Genomic DNA, 16,592 nt, shown 5'->3' with positions numbered 1-16,592 from the left:
GTCACTGACATCTGTCTCCACTGTGACACAGGAGGAGAGGGGAGCAGAAGGCAACAGTGGAGTACTACTTGGTGCTCACTAACCCTGCCTAGTTCACAGTCCACTTACTTCTTATTCAAAATAATCTCAGAGGATGAGTGTTATCTCTGCACACTTTGCAGATGAAGAAACAGAGGCAGGTACAGAAGTGAACTGGCCTTGGTCAAAAGCTAAAACATGACACAGCCAAGATTCATGCCTGCTGCATACTGGAACCTAACCACTGCGTTCTACTGCTGTGCTGGAGAGTTGCCTTGGATTACACAAAAAACAAACCTTTTAACCTCTCACCAAATGAGCAAACGGTATGCTCGAACTGACTTGAGAGGAAGCAGCAGCGCTTCCTAAGCGTGTGCTCCAGACGTCTCTGCGGCACGTGGGTAGGTATACCCCTGGCCAACAGAGCACTGCTCTGACCAGGAAGCCAGCCGCACACTGTAAATCTGGTTAAAAGCCCCCAGTGCACCCCTCTCTACACTCAGACCACACTAGTCATTCACTGCAAGAAACAGGCAATTCCGAGAGGTCCCCATACAGTCCTCCATAAAATGAATGTCACTCTGGAATCATCTGAGTGTGTGCAGTACCCTTCTATCACCCTTTTCCTTCCCAAACACCATAAAAAAAAAAAAAAAGAAAAAAAAAAAAACCTCAAAGGGAATGAATGAGTCTAAGCTACTTAAAAATCCTAACAAATGTCCAATGATAACTATAAATTTAAATGAGAAAAAAATAAATGCAAAAATCTCATAATTTTGTAACCTGTCCAAATCCAACATCTGAAAAGCACTAGGCTTCTTTGAAAGACTCAATTCTTAGACAAGTTCATGATGAAAGTGACTGGAAGAGGCAGAGAAAAGTCAATTTTTTTGCCTCAGATTCTAAATATTTTTATATACATATCTAAATTTTTAAAAATTACTTCTGTATTATAACTTATTGGGCTCCTTACTCTAATACCTAAATGCACAATAATGCATTTAATTACACAAATAAAATGTATAGCATGAATTTAGAATTTGTATATTAACACTTAATACCTAGAGGAAACGGCGGAGCAGCACAGGACAGGACAGGACCAGGCGGTGCCAAGAACTTCACGTAGTGCATACAAGAGCCATTGCAGCTCCCTCCATTGACATCGTAAAGTTGCCACATTTTCTGGGCTCTCTTTTGAATTAATGTGGCATCTGCTCCAAGTACAGCATGCTAACATTTTACTAAAAGACATTTTCATTGTACGTTTCTATCTGGTTTGCTTTTCCTCCGAACTGTTTTATTTCAGTGGTCATCATTTCTTTACACCAAGTTGTGAAATTGGCATTCCTAATCTGTCTCCTGAGCACAACAAGGGTGGGAAGGCAGCAGCAGCTTCAAGCCCTCTAACAGCAATAATTACAAAATGCTCTGCATATAGATTAAATAAAGAAAATAAACAGCACGGAGATTTTTGTAGGCTTTTTAGTATTAGGTCCTGATAAGTTAACAGCATCTGTTCCTTTTCAAAAAAGAATTCTGCTCTGAAGTGTTGGGGGTGGGGAAAGAGGTAAACAAACACTAAACAGAATCATTCAAGTTACAAAGTTTGGTCCTGGGAAATGCTGATTTCAATGACTTGCACGTTATCCACCCTAGCTTGTGAGAATTGCTTCCTAAGACATCCTCAAAAATGCGGCAGCAACGAGCCAAATACAACCACTTATGCTTAACATGCAAGCCGCATACTCTACAATGTTACGTCACATCAAGCACAGAGAAGAAGCTTACCAAGCTATCCTGCATTCTATAAACTGCCTAACAGCAACAGGAAAAAGGCGCTGCCATTTCTATGGGATTGGGAACTAGCAGGGGAGAGAGCCTTTCCCTCCCTCTGGTCAGCTGGCATGAAAACAAATAAGGCTTATATTTCTGTCTTTTAGGCTCACCCCTCAAGGCCTTCATGCTGAATCTTTCAGCTTCTCACAAGAAAGAAAGGCTGATTCTTTAAAACTAAAGAGCTGCAAAAAAAAAAAATCACTCCAATTTAAAAGCCCCACACCTTTTATCAACTGTCCTCCAGCTGTCCCCATGGCTATATCTCTTCTACAGGAAAACGGCCTGGGCAGAGCAGTAGTATCCAAGTGGGTGTGTGCCCCCAGAAAGCCCATCCCAACCTTCACCCCCAACAAACTTGCACTTTGAATCTCAGCCTTTTAAAATTTCAATTTGCCTATATGTTTAATAGAAGATATAAAATACCAGTTCGGATTATTATATATTCGCTGAAAGCCATGATTTTAAAAGGGGCAGAGACCGTGGGTCAAGAAGACAAGGAACAGAACTTAAAAAGTATTAATTAGGAAATTAGGTGCTGCCATTAACTAACTTGGATTCTTGTGTTTGCCTCAGTCTCACAACCAGTGAGATTTCCTGACGATTATGAGGGAGAAGAAAGGATTCTCAGGCGTGGTCTGACCTATTCAAAATGAAAGCACACTGATGAATACCACCAGAGAGAAATACTCTTAACTTTGCTCATCAAAACTCTGACAACCCAGCAAGGTGGAGGTGGTGTACACTTTTAATCTGAGCACTGGGGAGGCAGAGGCAGGTGTATGTCTGAGTTCAAGGTCAGCCTGGTCTACAGAGTGAGTTCCAAGACAGCCAGGGCTACACAGAGAAACCCTGTCTCGAAAACAAAACAACAAACAAACAAAACACCAAAAAGCAAAAATCTGACACTTTGTTATATCCCATATGACTCAAGACAAGGCTTCACACGTCACCAGCTGTGGGTCTGAGAAGCATAGAGCAGCTGAGAGCAAAGACTGGACTTTTAGGGTTAGAAGGCTTAAAAAAAAATACTATAATGAAAAACTTTTTTAAAGCTATGTAATAAAATGTTCAATTTAGAAATTACTAAGATAAATTATGACAACCTTAGCAACAAGCTAAAACACTCAAACCAGAATCCAAACAGAACCACTGAAATTATTTACCTTAAAAAAAAATCCTTAAAAGTAATGTGGCATTTTCAGCATGACATTTGTCGGCAAAGTGAGCGGGCACCAGTGACAGGGTGGGGACATGCAGAACACTACTCAAATGCAGACTAAGCACAAGACAAATTCCCAGGCAGCATCTCTTTCTGCCCACTAAGCTAAAGAGGTTCATTATTTCAAGGCTGATCATCATCTTGGTTTTAAAACTCTTACTTTGTAAATATAAAGTGAATGCTTGAAAAGAGAAAACTGAAAGTTTGAAAAGAACAAAACTGAAAGATTCATCTAAAAATACAACTGCTATCTCAATAAGGGGTTTCCAGAATAAACTATAAAGTTTAATCTTCATAAGCTGTCTCCAAATACAGTTCAGAAAACAATACTGTCACTTTAAGTTGAGTTTTTAGATTTTTTTTTCCCCCCGAGACACGGTTTCTCTGTGTAGTCTGGCTGTCCTAGAACTCACTCTGTAGACCAGGCTGGCCTCAAACTCAGAAATTTGCCTGCCTCTGCCTCCCAAGTGCTTTAAAAGTAATGGTGGCTGCAAATAAAACACTTAGGATACTTTTTGTCCCACAGGGAACAGTCAAACCTGGGACATTACATTTATAATCTAACACGAACATTTAAGTCTTACTCATTTTTCTTCTTCCAACCCCGCACCTGCTCTCTACATGAACCTTATTTTCAAAAACAAGCTGGTTTTTATATGGCCATCTTTCTGAAAAAAGGAAACTTCAAAAGTGTATTATTCTGCAATTGCACTAATTCTTAGATGTGTTACACACATACATATGCAAATGCACAAGAAACAAAAACTAGTAAAACTTTAGCTTCTACCTTCGCTCCATCCATCTTTAATGACTTTTGTGAGATCACTTTTATAGTACTTCTTCAAAGTAGGGATAGTTTTAACTTTTAACTACTGCTCTACAAGTTACATAAAGACTGAAATAGTAAATGTAAACAATTTGTATGTACCAAAAACCCCTGTAAAGCACATACTAAGTGCCTACTGCCATCTCTCATAGGTGTTAGGCCACACCTGCTGCTCCAAACGGTGCTTCCCTCTACCCAGTGCATCCTGGGCAGTCTCCATCACTCAGTTGCCACCACAAAACAGTCTCAGAATGACCCAGAATTGAAGGGGCCATGTCAGTATATTACAAACTTTTTTCCTAAGTTTCTATGGAAAATACAGATTTTGGACATCATTCTGCACACTAGAACTGAGGCTCAGGGTTAAAACAGGGACCTGGATATAAGCTGCAGCCTTTGCCATTCTCCTGCCATCCCTGGAGGGAAACTGCTGCTTCCTCGCTTCCTAAATGGAGGGAGGATAATTACAAAGTCCTCAAATATTTCTGATAATTAAAGTTAAGCAAGATACCTATGTGTAAAGCTTATTAGTACTCTACACACACACACTCAATGATAAACTAATATTAAGAGATAACCCAGCAACATACATTGATGTATATTTGTTACTAACATATAAAAACATTTTTTAACATAGTGCTCGAAATTAAAATATTACAACCTGCTGGTACATTTCTCTCATCTACATTACAATGTATACACAGACAAGTCAGTATATTTATTATCAAGAACAAGCTATAAATTATGTCTATGCACTCAAAAAACTTGTCAAAACCAGGTATGGTGGTATACAACCATAATTCCGGTACTCAAGAAGCTGAGCCTAGGGCTGGTGAGATGGCTCAGTGTGTAAGAGCACCCGACTGCTCTTCCGAAGGTCCAGAGTTCAAATCCCAGCAACCACATGGTGGCTCACAACCATCTGTAACAAGATCTGACTCCCTCTTCTGGAGTGTCTGAAGACAGCTACAGTGTATTTACATATAATAAATAAATAAATCTTTAAAAAAAAAAAAAAAAAAAAAGAAGCTGAGCCTAGGCTACACAGTAAGACTGTCTCTTACAAAAAAATTGTTTAGTTGGACGTTAGAGGTGGCTCAGTGGTTAAAGACACTGGCTGCTCTTGCAGAACTCTCAGGTTCCGTTCCCAGCACTCACATCAGACAGCTCACAAGCACCTATAACTCCAGCTCCAAGAGACCCAATGCCTCCCTGAGCTCTAGGCACACAGCAGGCATGTGCTACACCCAGAGACACGCTGGCACTCACCCATATAACATAAAATAAATTTAATTAATTAAAAAGCCTTAAACTCAGGCTGAAGAGATGGCTCAGCAGTTAAGAGCACTGACTGCTCTTCTAGAAGTCCTGAGTTCAATTCCCATCAACCATATGGTGGCTCACAACCATCTGTAATGGGGTCTGATGCCCTCTTCTGGTGTGTCTGAAGAGAGCAATGGTATACTCATATACATAAAATTTTTTAAAATTTAAAAAAGATTTATTAAAAATAAAAAATTTTAAAAAGTCTTAAGACTTGTCTATGGTGAGTAGAGTAGATCGCTAATTTCTGGTTCACATCCACTCTAACTCAGACACTTAAAACTTTATAATAATATTATTAACATGACAAATACTTCTAAATTCAAATCCAATTCATGTATACTAATTTAGTCTGTAAAGTATATTTATGAATATTATCTCATCTACCCCTTTTAACAGCAAGCTCTTACTTATTTTCCACTGGAAAAACTAAACTCAAAACAAGACTAAATTTCCCAAGATATGACATATGACACACTGTTTAACAATATTCTAGAGTGAAGACAAGTAACCACCCAGTTTTGTTCTCCTGATTTTTCAGTGGTGTTTCAGGAATTATATAAATAGACGTGTCAATAAAATTTATTGAAGGAGAATTCATACAAGCACAATTATTTTCTATAGTAGCCTACAAAAAACAAAGGACATTTTCCTACTCATTGCTGATCATTTGTATTCAATTCTTTATAACTGCTGAATTTATCCATTTTAATATTAACTTAAAGACCAAATTAATAGAAAAGAAATAAAACAATTTACAATGTAGAAGCATATCCAACCAGAGTCCACATATTTTTGATACTTCAAAAAGGTGTCAGCCTCCCATGGAAGGGCAAAGTAGAGTCAAATGGTACTTTACTGCTAAGAAATAGTTTCAGTAAATAGTTTAGCAGTAATCTATGACAATGTTCCAAGAAGTCCATGCTAACGAGTGGATATCAGTTAAGCAGGTAAAAAGACAATTATCTGACTTTTTCATATTCCAACTAAGGCATGGAACATATACTGGAATTTACGTTTATATTTTTCAATATTCCTAGGTACCCTTTTCCCACCTCAAACATCCTTCTTACCTCACACAGCTAAAGTAAAAATATCCCAAAAATTCTAGAGCCTAATAAAAGTAGTACCTTAAAACAAAAGAAAAAATGTAAATACTTAAAATGTAAATTCTTTTGAACCTCCATTCTAAATACACCCTAGATGTGAATGACATTGGGGGGGAGGGTGGCCCTCTCCATCAGTCCTGCAACGCTGATGTGATCAGAGTGGGGGTAGCCCTCTCTATCAGTCCCACAAGCTGATGTGGTCAGAGGGTTTTCCCAAGGTTGCACTCACCATGATACCAAGAGCATTTTTCCAGAGTCTTACTTTTACTAATCAGCTATTTGGAAATTCTAACAGTGCAAACATTACTAACACCATCTTTTAAACTTTCTGAAGTCAATGAAACACTGCAATACAGTACAACAATACTGAACAGGTACAACCAAATCCTGCCAACATCCTGCTACTAGCGTATTTGTCCAATTTGGGGCATATATCATTTAGATAGAAACTGAGGCACACAGACACTTTAATGAACAGCAAATCAGTCTAAGCCACATCATTACCAGAAACCAAAATCTCAAAACAAAGTCTTCCAAAGTCACCTGGGCTTCGAACTAAACTAAACATAAAAAGAAGTTAAAGGTGGAGGAACTGTTTGAAATAAAAATGGTTGTTGGTAATCCTAAGTATTTACTGAGCCTTAACTACACGTCAACCACTAAGCTAAGTGAGCACTCTCAGGACTTCTACACCCAATCCTACAACAACCCTACAGGAGTTCATAAAGAACAGTCAAAACAAAGTTTTGAAATTTTACAAGCGAAAATCTAAGCTATTTGAGAATCTGCCCTTCCTTCTCTCTCTTCAGGCTGCATCTCTTAGCATCAATCTACATGGAGCAGGGGGAGAAATAAAGCAAGCCTACAAAACCGGCACTTTTAGAGCAGGGGCAGCAGGACCACAAGATACAGAAACCGGCTGAGCTAGAGTAAGAGCCTCTAAAAAACACAAAAGAGGGGTGGGAGCTGAGAGAACTGAAGCAGTAAGTCTGTGAGTTCAAGTCCAGCATAAACTATACAGGATTTTGTCTCAAAAATAAATGACATGAAATAATTCAATTATATTGAATCATTTATTTTCTCCCAGTTAGACAATACTGACCAATTAATCATTCTAGAAGCATCACAAAACTCTGAATTTAAAGACGGGAATAAAAAGCCCGCAGGCCAAGCCAGGTGGTGGTGGTGCACGCCTTTAATCCCAGCACTTGGGGAGCAAAGGCAGGTGTATCAACGCCAGTCTGGTCTACAGAGCAAGATCCAGGATTGCCAAAACTACACAGAAAAGACCTGTCTTAAAACAAAATAAAATAATAATAATAATAATAATAATAATAATAATAATAATAATTCCAGCTGAATAACTCTCCCCACTGGGGGCAAAAGGAATAGCATGTGTCAGGCTTGACAAAAAGGCATCTACTGCCCTCACTAGAAAACAATGATACCAGACTTCTGCAATAACCTATTCGACCACATGCACAGAAACTACTTACAGTTTCCAAGTCAAGTTTTGAATATGTTATTTTGCATTTAGATCTTATAAAAGCTAGTAAAAGCACTGTGATAAAACAGAACACCAAGCTGTTTATAAAGTCTCACTTTATAATTTCAGAAACAGAGTAAGTATGATTTCATTAATGTAACTTTAAAAAAATGAAGTTCTTAGAGTTTTAGGGATCTATTTATAAAATGGAGTAGACAAGAAAAAGAGTTCTCCGTGCTATTTAAACCAACTACATGTCCCAGCATGCAATGCTCTTATCTGAAGTTAAGAAAAAGCTGCAGTGCATCCTGGGACTTGTAGTAAGTAAACCAGCTTTTCACAGCAAGTTTCAGAAAGTCTGAACTGTGGAGCGCATCTGATTAGGTCTTATTTTCAGAGTCTAATCAAATTCAAATCAAATTTGTTTGCTCTCTGCTCTGGTATTGTTTCTCTAGTACATATTAGAAAAAGTAGCAATTCGCATTAATAACTTCCACTAGAAAAACCTCAAGTAAGAACAAAATGCTTTAAAAATAACTGACATGACAGAAACATAATTTTATACTTTTAAAAATAAGTTTTGTTGGATCAGTTGCAACATTTTTACCATCTCCCCACTAAGATGCTTTTACTATACTGTGTCCCCTTTAACAATTATTCTAAATATATTTTAAAATAATTTTACTTAAAAAATTCTATAACCAAGCATTTGCTATACTCTAGGATTGTTCACTAGGAAATATATCCTTACAGTAATATGCACGCGCACACACTCACAACAAAACACCTAAGCGCTTCTCTTGTCAAATCCTCCCTTTCCAGTTATGCCCATCACTCACCACTCCTAATATCTATATACACACACTACAGAACTCCGAGAAAAAAAGATTCCAATTTCCAAAATTACAAAAGTTTTTGTAAGCTACTAAGAGCACTTCCAATCTGAACTGTAGTTTACATACATATAGTTCCTTCTGACAGCCCTCTTTTCTCTAAGACTCTGGAAGGAGGCTGCAGTCTGCATCAGGAGGCCTACCGCAGGTGGTGGGTTATTTTCAGGCAACAGCACCTTCACAAACATGCTGTAGAATACAGGCCAAGAAACTCCTAACGAGGAGAGATAAGCTGGCACGGAGATTAACACAATCCAGCTAGAAGTCACCTGCAGCACGTGCTAGCACATTTCACCACAGAAGCGACAGGCTCCTCAAGTATCCAAAGCTTCATCAATACAACAGGATGTCCATAAGGCCAAAGATAGCAGTTGCCATGGTTACTATCACCCACTTTTATCATGAAATTATTGTCATTACCCTGAAGTTTAGGGTACTTACTTAAATGTTAAAAAGAAGAGTTCGGTGTTCTGTGGAGGGAGAAAAATCAAGTGCTGTCTGATCTGTAAGCATGCCACTCTAGAAATGCACATGGTTAACAACACTTGGATCTGCAGCGGGAAAAAAAAAATCAATTCCTTTCTGCTGCTCCTGTTCCTCAAGCACTGACAGTTTGTATTTTCAATGCAGCCAAAACAATAAAACAAAACCCATCTTTTTTGGCCTCTGTGACTGAGTTATGTTTTTCCCTTAGGCCCAAAAAGTCAAAATAAAACTACTAGGCCACACCCCTTCCAATCTCCATATAACTGGTTTAATCTTTTCCTCATTAAAAAGCAGAAAAGACTGCCTTAGTACATCCCAAAATATGGGAAAAAATAATTTCCTGAGACTGTATATGAACTATTATTATTAATTGAGTAAAAGAAAGGGGAATAGAGAGAGGAGAGGGACTTGAGAGCTGGGAGAGTCCAGGATGGATTCTAACTGCCACAGAGTCTACCTACGAATGGACATTACTCAGCAAAGAATCTGGGGTGAGTGAACCTCACAGTCTACATGGGAAGATTTGCCACCATTCTATAGTCAGGTGGCCCATGACACACAAAGTTGCTCTTCAAAGTCTATCCCGAGGTGAGCATGGTAATTCATGCCTGCAAACCCAGCACTTAGGAATCCGAAGCAGGAAGATTACCACAAATTGACCTCGCCTCAAAAAGTAAAAAAAAAATAAATAAAAATAAAAAAGACAACCATTCCAACACTGTTTCAAATGATAACTATGCAAAGATTTAATACACAGATAAGAATAATATACAAGTCTATAAAGAGTATAGCTATATATACATGGGAGCAAACAAAGGAAAAATATGCTCTTTAGGAATAAGTTATCTGGGGGGGCGGGGGGCGTGGAGGGGGAGGATGGCCCAGTGGTAAGAGCACTGCTGTACTTACTGAGTATCTAGGTTCATATCTTAGTACCCACATGGCAGCTCACATACATGCTGATAACTCTAGCACCAAAGGACCTGACACCTGTTAGGGCCTCCTCAGCACTAGGCATGCACATGGTACACAGACATACATGTAGCCGCTCACACATACACATAAAATAATAACAATTATTCTTAAAAAGAAATAATTGGGTTTGGGGACTTAGCTCAGTAGTAGAGTACTTACTTGCCTAGTAAAAGCAAAGCCCTGAATTCAGCCTGAAGCTCATGGGGGTGGGGGTAGACTCAAAAATCAAAGAAAAAGAGAGAGAACAGTCTATAGTAAGTCTAATGTCATATTAACACACCACCACTTAAAAATAAATTGCAAAGCACCAAAAATACACACCTGGTAAGGTTAATGTGATCAAAACATATTGAATGCTTCTAAAGACAGCCTAGGCCCACATGTAAATCCACAGGCAACAGCGCCAGAGAAGTCAGCATAAACCCAGCACAAAACATTGGAAAACTCAGATGCTTCCTCTATCTAAACAGACACATAAAGGAATTCTAGGGAAGGCCAGAGACCTAAACTTACTCTCTGCCATTTTCCTTCTGAATGGTAACTAAACATAAAAGCCTTCAGCAATAAAATACTAAGTACAAAAAAAAAATTAAAAACATATTGATGTAGCCTTAACTTCAGTACTTCTTCACCAAATAAATAAATAAGCTCAGCATTCACTATGGCATCAAAGGTGACCATCATTGTGAGATGTTTCCCTCTTATCTAAACAGCTTAATGCTTTTCTTGCCTTCCTAAGAGTAAGTTTCTATATTTACTTTCTAACTTCGAGCTATTTCACGAAGAACAGTCATTTATAAAATTCACAATACTATACTCCTAAACACAAGGATTGCCAATTAACTCTGTTTAACTTATTAAGTTTACCATTCAAAATCTGTAAGCAGTTTCTCAAGAAAACTGCATGTTCACATGCTCTGAGTGTCTGTCTGTCTCTGTCTCTCTCTCTCCCTCTCTCTCTCTCTCTCTCTCTCTCTCTCTCTCTCTCTCTCTCTCTCACACACACACACACACACACTATTTAAGCCTCTAGAACTGAGTGGTCATTTCCTCACGTAACCTTCTAAAAGGAGAAAACAAAACTAATGCATATATTTGTCTAACGTGAACGTATAACAACATACATTTCACTATGAAACCAACTAGTAAGCTTTTGTCAATGAGCCTTCATCAAAAAGTTAGCAGCATCAATCAAAATGTTAGCAGGGACATCTGTTACTCTGTGTATTAATACAAGTGTACAGAAGAGTCCAGAAACTTAAACATTCACTAAAGTCAACTGCTACCAAACAAGAAAGAAAGGAAGACAACTTTTAATAGGGGGCATATACTTCACTATCTTCAAAAGCAAAAAAAATTTTTTAATTACGGAAAACTGTTTAGCAGCATTTTTTTTCCTTAACAAAAGCTTCAAAACTGTAACAAAGAGATTTAAGGTAGCCAGGACAGTATTTAAAAATTCTTAGTGTTCGGCATGCACTTTTAATGCATTCCTTTCCTAACTGATTTGGAAGAACTTAGCATTTTAAAGCAAAACTTGGTTCATGTTTTAATTTGTTATATATCTCATCAACAACGTTTACATGGTGTCTGGCAATTCACAAAGAAATTTCACAAGTACTGCCTAATACGATATTACTGGGAAAAAAAAAAACAAAAACAAAAACAAAAATCCACAATACTACACCTACAAATTAAAAGCAGGTCTACCAAATTCTATGTGTTTCTAAGTTTTCAAAACTTTGACACAAAACTTTACAAACAATAACAGCAGTTTACTTGACTCACAATCAATTCATCTAACACTGAGAATTTCAAAGGACTCTACTATAGATGCCATGAAAATGTTAAAGTAGCTACTTCCCTCTTTATACAGTCATCATTAAAAGTTGCTAATGGACACACCAACAAAGATTTATACCAACAGGTATAACTGTCCTTCAAGTTTGTTTATTTTTCTTGAGACAAGGTCTTACAGCATAGACCAGACTGCCACTGAGTCTCGGAGTACTCCTTCCTAAACTTACTAGGATTATGGGCCAAGTACTGGAATTGCAGAGCACTCCACTTAATTTCATTTGTAATTCAAAAATCACAGCCTTTGAGGGTCAACTGAAATATAGCAAGTGTATCGATAAAGTTGAAAGCCTACGAAGGCATCTAGATTAAAACCATTGTCCATAGATTCAGAGAGAGCAAGAAAGATCCAAGAAACCCCGCCCCAAACAATATCCCCTTTTCCAAAAATGTCTGTCTACCTTATTTCTATTTTATGTTTACAAGGATGTACCTTATTTCTATTAGTACATTCACATCATGCCACTTATTTTTGTTTATTGCAACTTCAAAGAATTTTTTCAAATTATGTTTAATACTCCACTTATCAATACCAAACTAGCTCTCCTTTGAAGGAAAATAATCCTAACAGCACCCTATTTCTAACCCAGCATCCACAATGACCTTATTCTGCACAGTAGCATAGGCAGGTACAAAGCAGATTTCAAATAGCAAAGGTGACTTATTAATAGTATTTTAAAACAGACTTACTCAAAATCTTCCTGGAACGTTACTCCTGTTGCTTAGCTGAGCTAAGAGAACTTCAATAAGAAGAGAACTTCAAAAAGACCCTCAAAATTAAGTGATCCCCTTTAACTTGTTGTAGCACCTCCTGCTGGATAGTGCTAGAGATCTTCTTGTAAACAGAAGAGTGTTTCTGAAGCAGCTCCTTCCAGATAATTGAAGAGGAAAAAGGGTGGGCCATTGAAAACCAAAGGACACGGTGTCCCATCCATCACTTTTTATCCCTTTACAACAAGGTACGGCCCAGGCAGGTGTCTTCGCAATGTATTATTCTTCCAGCTCCATAAGGATTTGCGTGCGTCCAAAGTGTGACCACCATAAACCTTTGTGAGCTGTCCAAAAACTTAAGTTAAAAATGGCTCCAATAGTACATAAGGAAAAAAAAAAAAACTTTCTATAATAGGCAACCCAGCAATGTCAGTCAAAATGTACATATTGAGTTTCCAAAATCAAAAGTCTCAAGAAAGAGAAAAGCCCTGAAATAGTTTGAACATGTTAGTCAAATGTGTGTGTGGTGAGGATTTCCTGCACTGTTGCTACGTCCTTCCCTCAAGGATAGCTGTACACATATGAAGTGCTGAGTACTGAAATTCTTAATAAACATGAGCATTACCACATTCAAAAAATTCCTCTTTGCCACTAAAACATGCCCTGAGATTTTAAAATGTATTCTTAGACATTTAAAATGGCCCTCGGTAAGCTAATGTTAAGCTCACAACAGATTCCATATATAAGTGAAGACAGAAGAAAATAGCAAGGAACTTACCGAAATTAAAATAAGTAACAGTATTCCCAGGGAAAAATCAGTAATTCTTTCCTACAAGGCTGTAAACCAAGTAGATGGTAAAACTTTGAGGGGGTGGGGGGGGGCTAACCTTCAAAGACCAATAGAAATGCTGACCTATTTATTTCTACTGCCCAAATGTGAGCAAACATGAAATGTAAACAAGCATCATAAATACTTTTCTGAAAAGTGGCCCTCCACTTCTTAGCCTCAATATCAGCCTCCTGAGCAGGCCTGCCTTCAGTAAAACTACAGATGATGGTGACGGCCTCTCTAAAAGGTGATACCCACCCTCTCCGTGCCCCCAAAGAGCCACCAGAAAGAATGCCTGCCAAAAGGCTCCCTGGAGTACAGGACAACTTTAAAGAAAAAAGGGAGGAAAAACAACAACCAAAAACCTTCAACCAGCCCAAATGAATCTGATTCTAACACTCAGCTATCAATTATTAATAAATAAATGCCCTTCCCTCTCTAACTTCCTCAGCTCAAGACTCTACATTCCTGATTATCTACCATTAAGAAAAAGCATAACGAGCATCCCAGCCATGGGATAAAATCTTAGAAGTCCAAAAACACAGCCATAAAGTTCACTGTCAAGGCCAGTGCTGAGGCCCACACATGCCGAGACCTTAAAATCACATTTGTGATTCTAGAAATCCATACTCCCGGAAACATCATTTAAAAACAACACAATGTGGACGTGCAGAGGGAGATCCTCTACTTCAAGACCTAAACAAAGAATATTTCAACATATGACCGGAATATGATGACACCGAATTCACCCACGAAAACAAAACCTGTCTACCACTAGCCGTCGTACCCTCATCTCAACAACTCAACTACTTAGAAATCACTCCCGGCACATCTACACCCCACAATCGGCATGTGGCCTCCTCCCGGGGTGCAAGCCACAAGACAAAGTTGAAAGGAGACCTCTCTCGCCCGGTGCCCCAGTGTCCACATCAAACCCCTCCCCTGCCAGGGCCACCTTGCAGCTACCCACCATTGCGAGCGTGGTCAAGGGAGGAAGAGGAGGTAGGAAAAAAAAGAGAGCGAGCGAAGAGAGAGAGAGAAAGAAATCCTAACAGCACCGCTCAGCAGAATAAAGAGAGCAGAGAGAGGATGACGAGAAGTGTTGGGAACTGCGTGCACCGCGGGGCTGGACCAAACGGAAAGAGTCCCACTCCGCGCGCCCCTCCCCCCGCGGCCCGGGGGGGAGGGGCGGCCGCGGCCCCTCTCTGAGGGGCCTGCGAGTCCCCGGCCCGCGCGGGGTCCCGGGGCGGCCGGCCGGCGGCGACGGCGGGAGGGCCGCCCCAGGGTGAGGGGTGCAGGCGGACTCCTCGGAATAACAAGTTGCAGAAGAAGAAGAATAAGCGGAATTTCCCCAACGCTGCTCCGGCCACCCAAGACAAATGCACCAACACACACTCACTCACACACACTCGGGCCCGGCAGCGTCAGCAGCCGCAGCTTTTTTTTTTTTTTTTTAAACCAGATCTCTCAGTCACCAAACAAGATGGTTTTCCCAAAAAAATATTTTTTAAAATTAAATAACCATAATAAAAACTTCCCCCCGACAGCATCCCAGGGGGTGGGGGTGGGGAAGGGGCCCAGGCGGCCATCCCCTGGCCGCAGGCACTCGCGGGGGGCGGCCTCGGCCCGCGCCCCCCGCCCCTGCGGCCCCCCAGCCCGACCCCCCACGGGGACTCTGTGTCGCCCCCTCGCCGCCACCCCCGACGCGCCGCCCCTGTCACCCGCTCTGGCCCTGTACTCAGCGCCCAGGCTCCCGAGGCTGCTCATAAACTTACTTCCAATCTATCCTAGGGAGGGGTGGAGGGCAGAGGGGAGGAAGGGGGGAGACGAGGTATTCCCATTGTCTTTTTTTTTTTCCTGGAGGGGGGGGGGAGAGGAATAGGAAAAGGGCACGCAGGGGGGCGCCCCGAAGGGGAAGTTATTGCTGAAATCTCAAGTTGACTGAGGGGTCCTGACAAGAACACCCCCTTTCCCTCCTCCCTCCCACACACCCCTCCCCTCCCCCTACCTCCCCCCCACAACAAACTCCAAGCAAGCAGCCCCTGCTCCTTCCCAGAGACAAACACCAGAGACAAGACAGAGGGAGAGAGGGAGGGGGGGAAGGGGGAGGGAGGAGAAATAGAGCTACTCAAGAAAAAAAGAGAGAGAGAGAGAGAGAGAGAGAGAGTGAGGAAAAGAGAGAATGGAAAAAGCTGGGATACTGCACCCTCCTGCTGCTGGCTGGCTGTCCCCCCTGGCAGCTGGAGGCAGGAACTCTGAGCAGGAGAAGCAGGAGGAGGAGGAGGAGGGAACTCTTCTTCATGGGGAGGGAGGGAAGAGGCTGGAGCTGCCGCTGCTGCTTCTGCTGCTGCTGCTCTGGGCCTCTCGCACTTTTTAGATATTAGTGTGTTAAGATGGTAGGTTGTTCCCTTCTCCCTCCTCCTCCTCCTCTCCTCTCTCTCACTCACTCACACTCTCTCTCTTTCTCTCTCTCTCTCTCTCTCTCTCTCTCTGGGCTGTTTCTTTCCTCCTCTTCCCCAGGCAAGGGGGGGTGGGGAGGAGGGGGTGGGGGGGAGGAACTGGAGCCTCCTCCTCCTCCAGGAGAGACACACACAGGCCCCGGGCCGGAATGGGGAGGGAGGAATCAGAGCAGCAGGAGAGAAACTGTGGGAGACAAACAAGCCCAACTCTTCATCCTCCTCCTCCTCCTCTCAGCAGCAGCAGCGAGCACCACCAGCCCATTCACCACCCGGCCCCGGGCCGCAGCACCTCCGCCGCCTCAGCCCGGGGATCCCTCCGCCCAGGCCCAGACACACTCGCCCGCGCGGGAGCCCGCCGCGCGGCCCCGCCGGCCCGCCGCCGCCGCCGTGCGCGCCCCCGCCGCTCCCGAGAGCCGGGCGAGAGGGACTGGAGCTGGGGAAGCGGGGACGAGGGAAGAGCGGGCGGGCGGGCGGGGGGCCGGGCGGAGCTGGACCGCGACGGTCCCGGGCCGCCCCGCGCCCCTGCGTGCGAGCCCGTCGCTCGCGGGAGGCGCCGGGGACCCCC

At 41.6% G+C, this 16,592-nt stretch overlaps 1 protein-coding gene and 1 non-coding gene across 50 annotated transcripts in view; both read right to left on the bottom strand.

Moving 5' to 3' along the window:
- Positions 1-16,376, bottom strand: part of Phf21a (PHD finger protein 21A) — a 180,917-nt gene extending 164,541 nt beyond the window's left edge. For 7 of the 49 annotated variants that reach the window (XM_030248700.1, XM_011239374.3, XM_030248678.1 and 4 more), the window contains exon 1: positions 15,775-16,369. The gene's annotated coding sequence lies outside the window, so the exon portion shown is untranslated. Of the gene's footprint in view, positions 1-12,718; positions 15,127-15,774 lie in introns of those variants that run through there. The other 42 variants (XM_011239361.3, XM_011239367.3, XM_030248698.1 and 39 more) reach the window with 19 other exon arrangements.
- Mir1955 (microRNA 1955) lies at positions 8,053-8,150 on the bottom strand. Its single transcript, NR_035480.1, has one exon. It is a non-coding gene; the product is annotated as a microRNA 1955 (primary transcript).
- Positions 16,377-16,592: the final 216 nt, after the last annotated feature.

This window comes from Mus musculus, chromosome 2 (genome assembly GCF_000001635.26).
Source record: "Mus musculus strain C57BL/6J chromosome 2, GRCm38.p6 C57BL/6J".
NCBI classification, from domain to species: Eukaryota; Metazoa; Chordata; class Mammalia; order Rodentia; family Muridae; genus Mus; species Mus musculus.
Note: the sequence above shows the minus strand (reverse complement) of the source record. Positions and strands in the feature narration are given on the sequence as shown.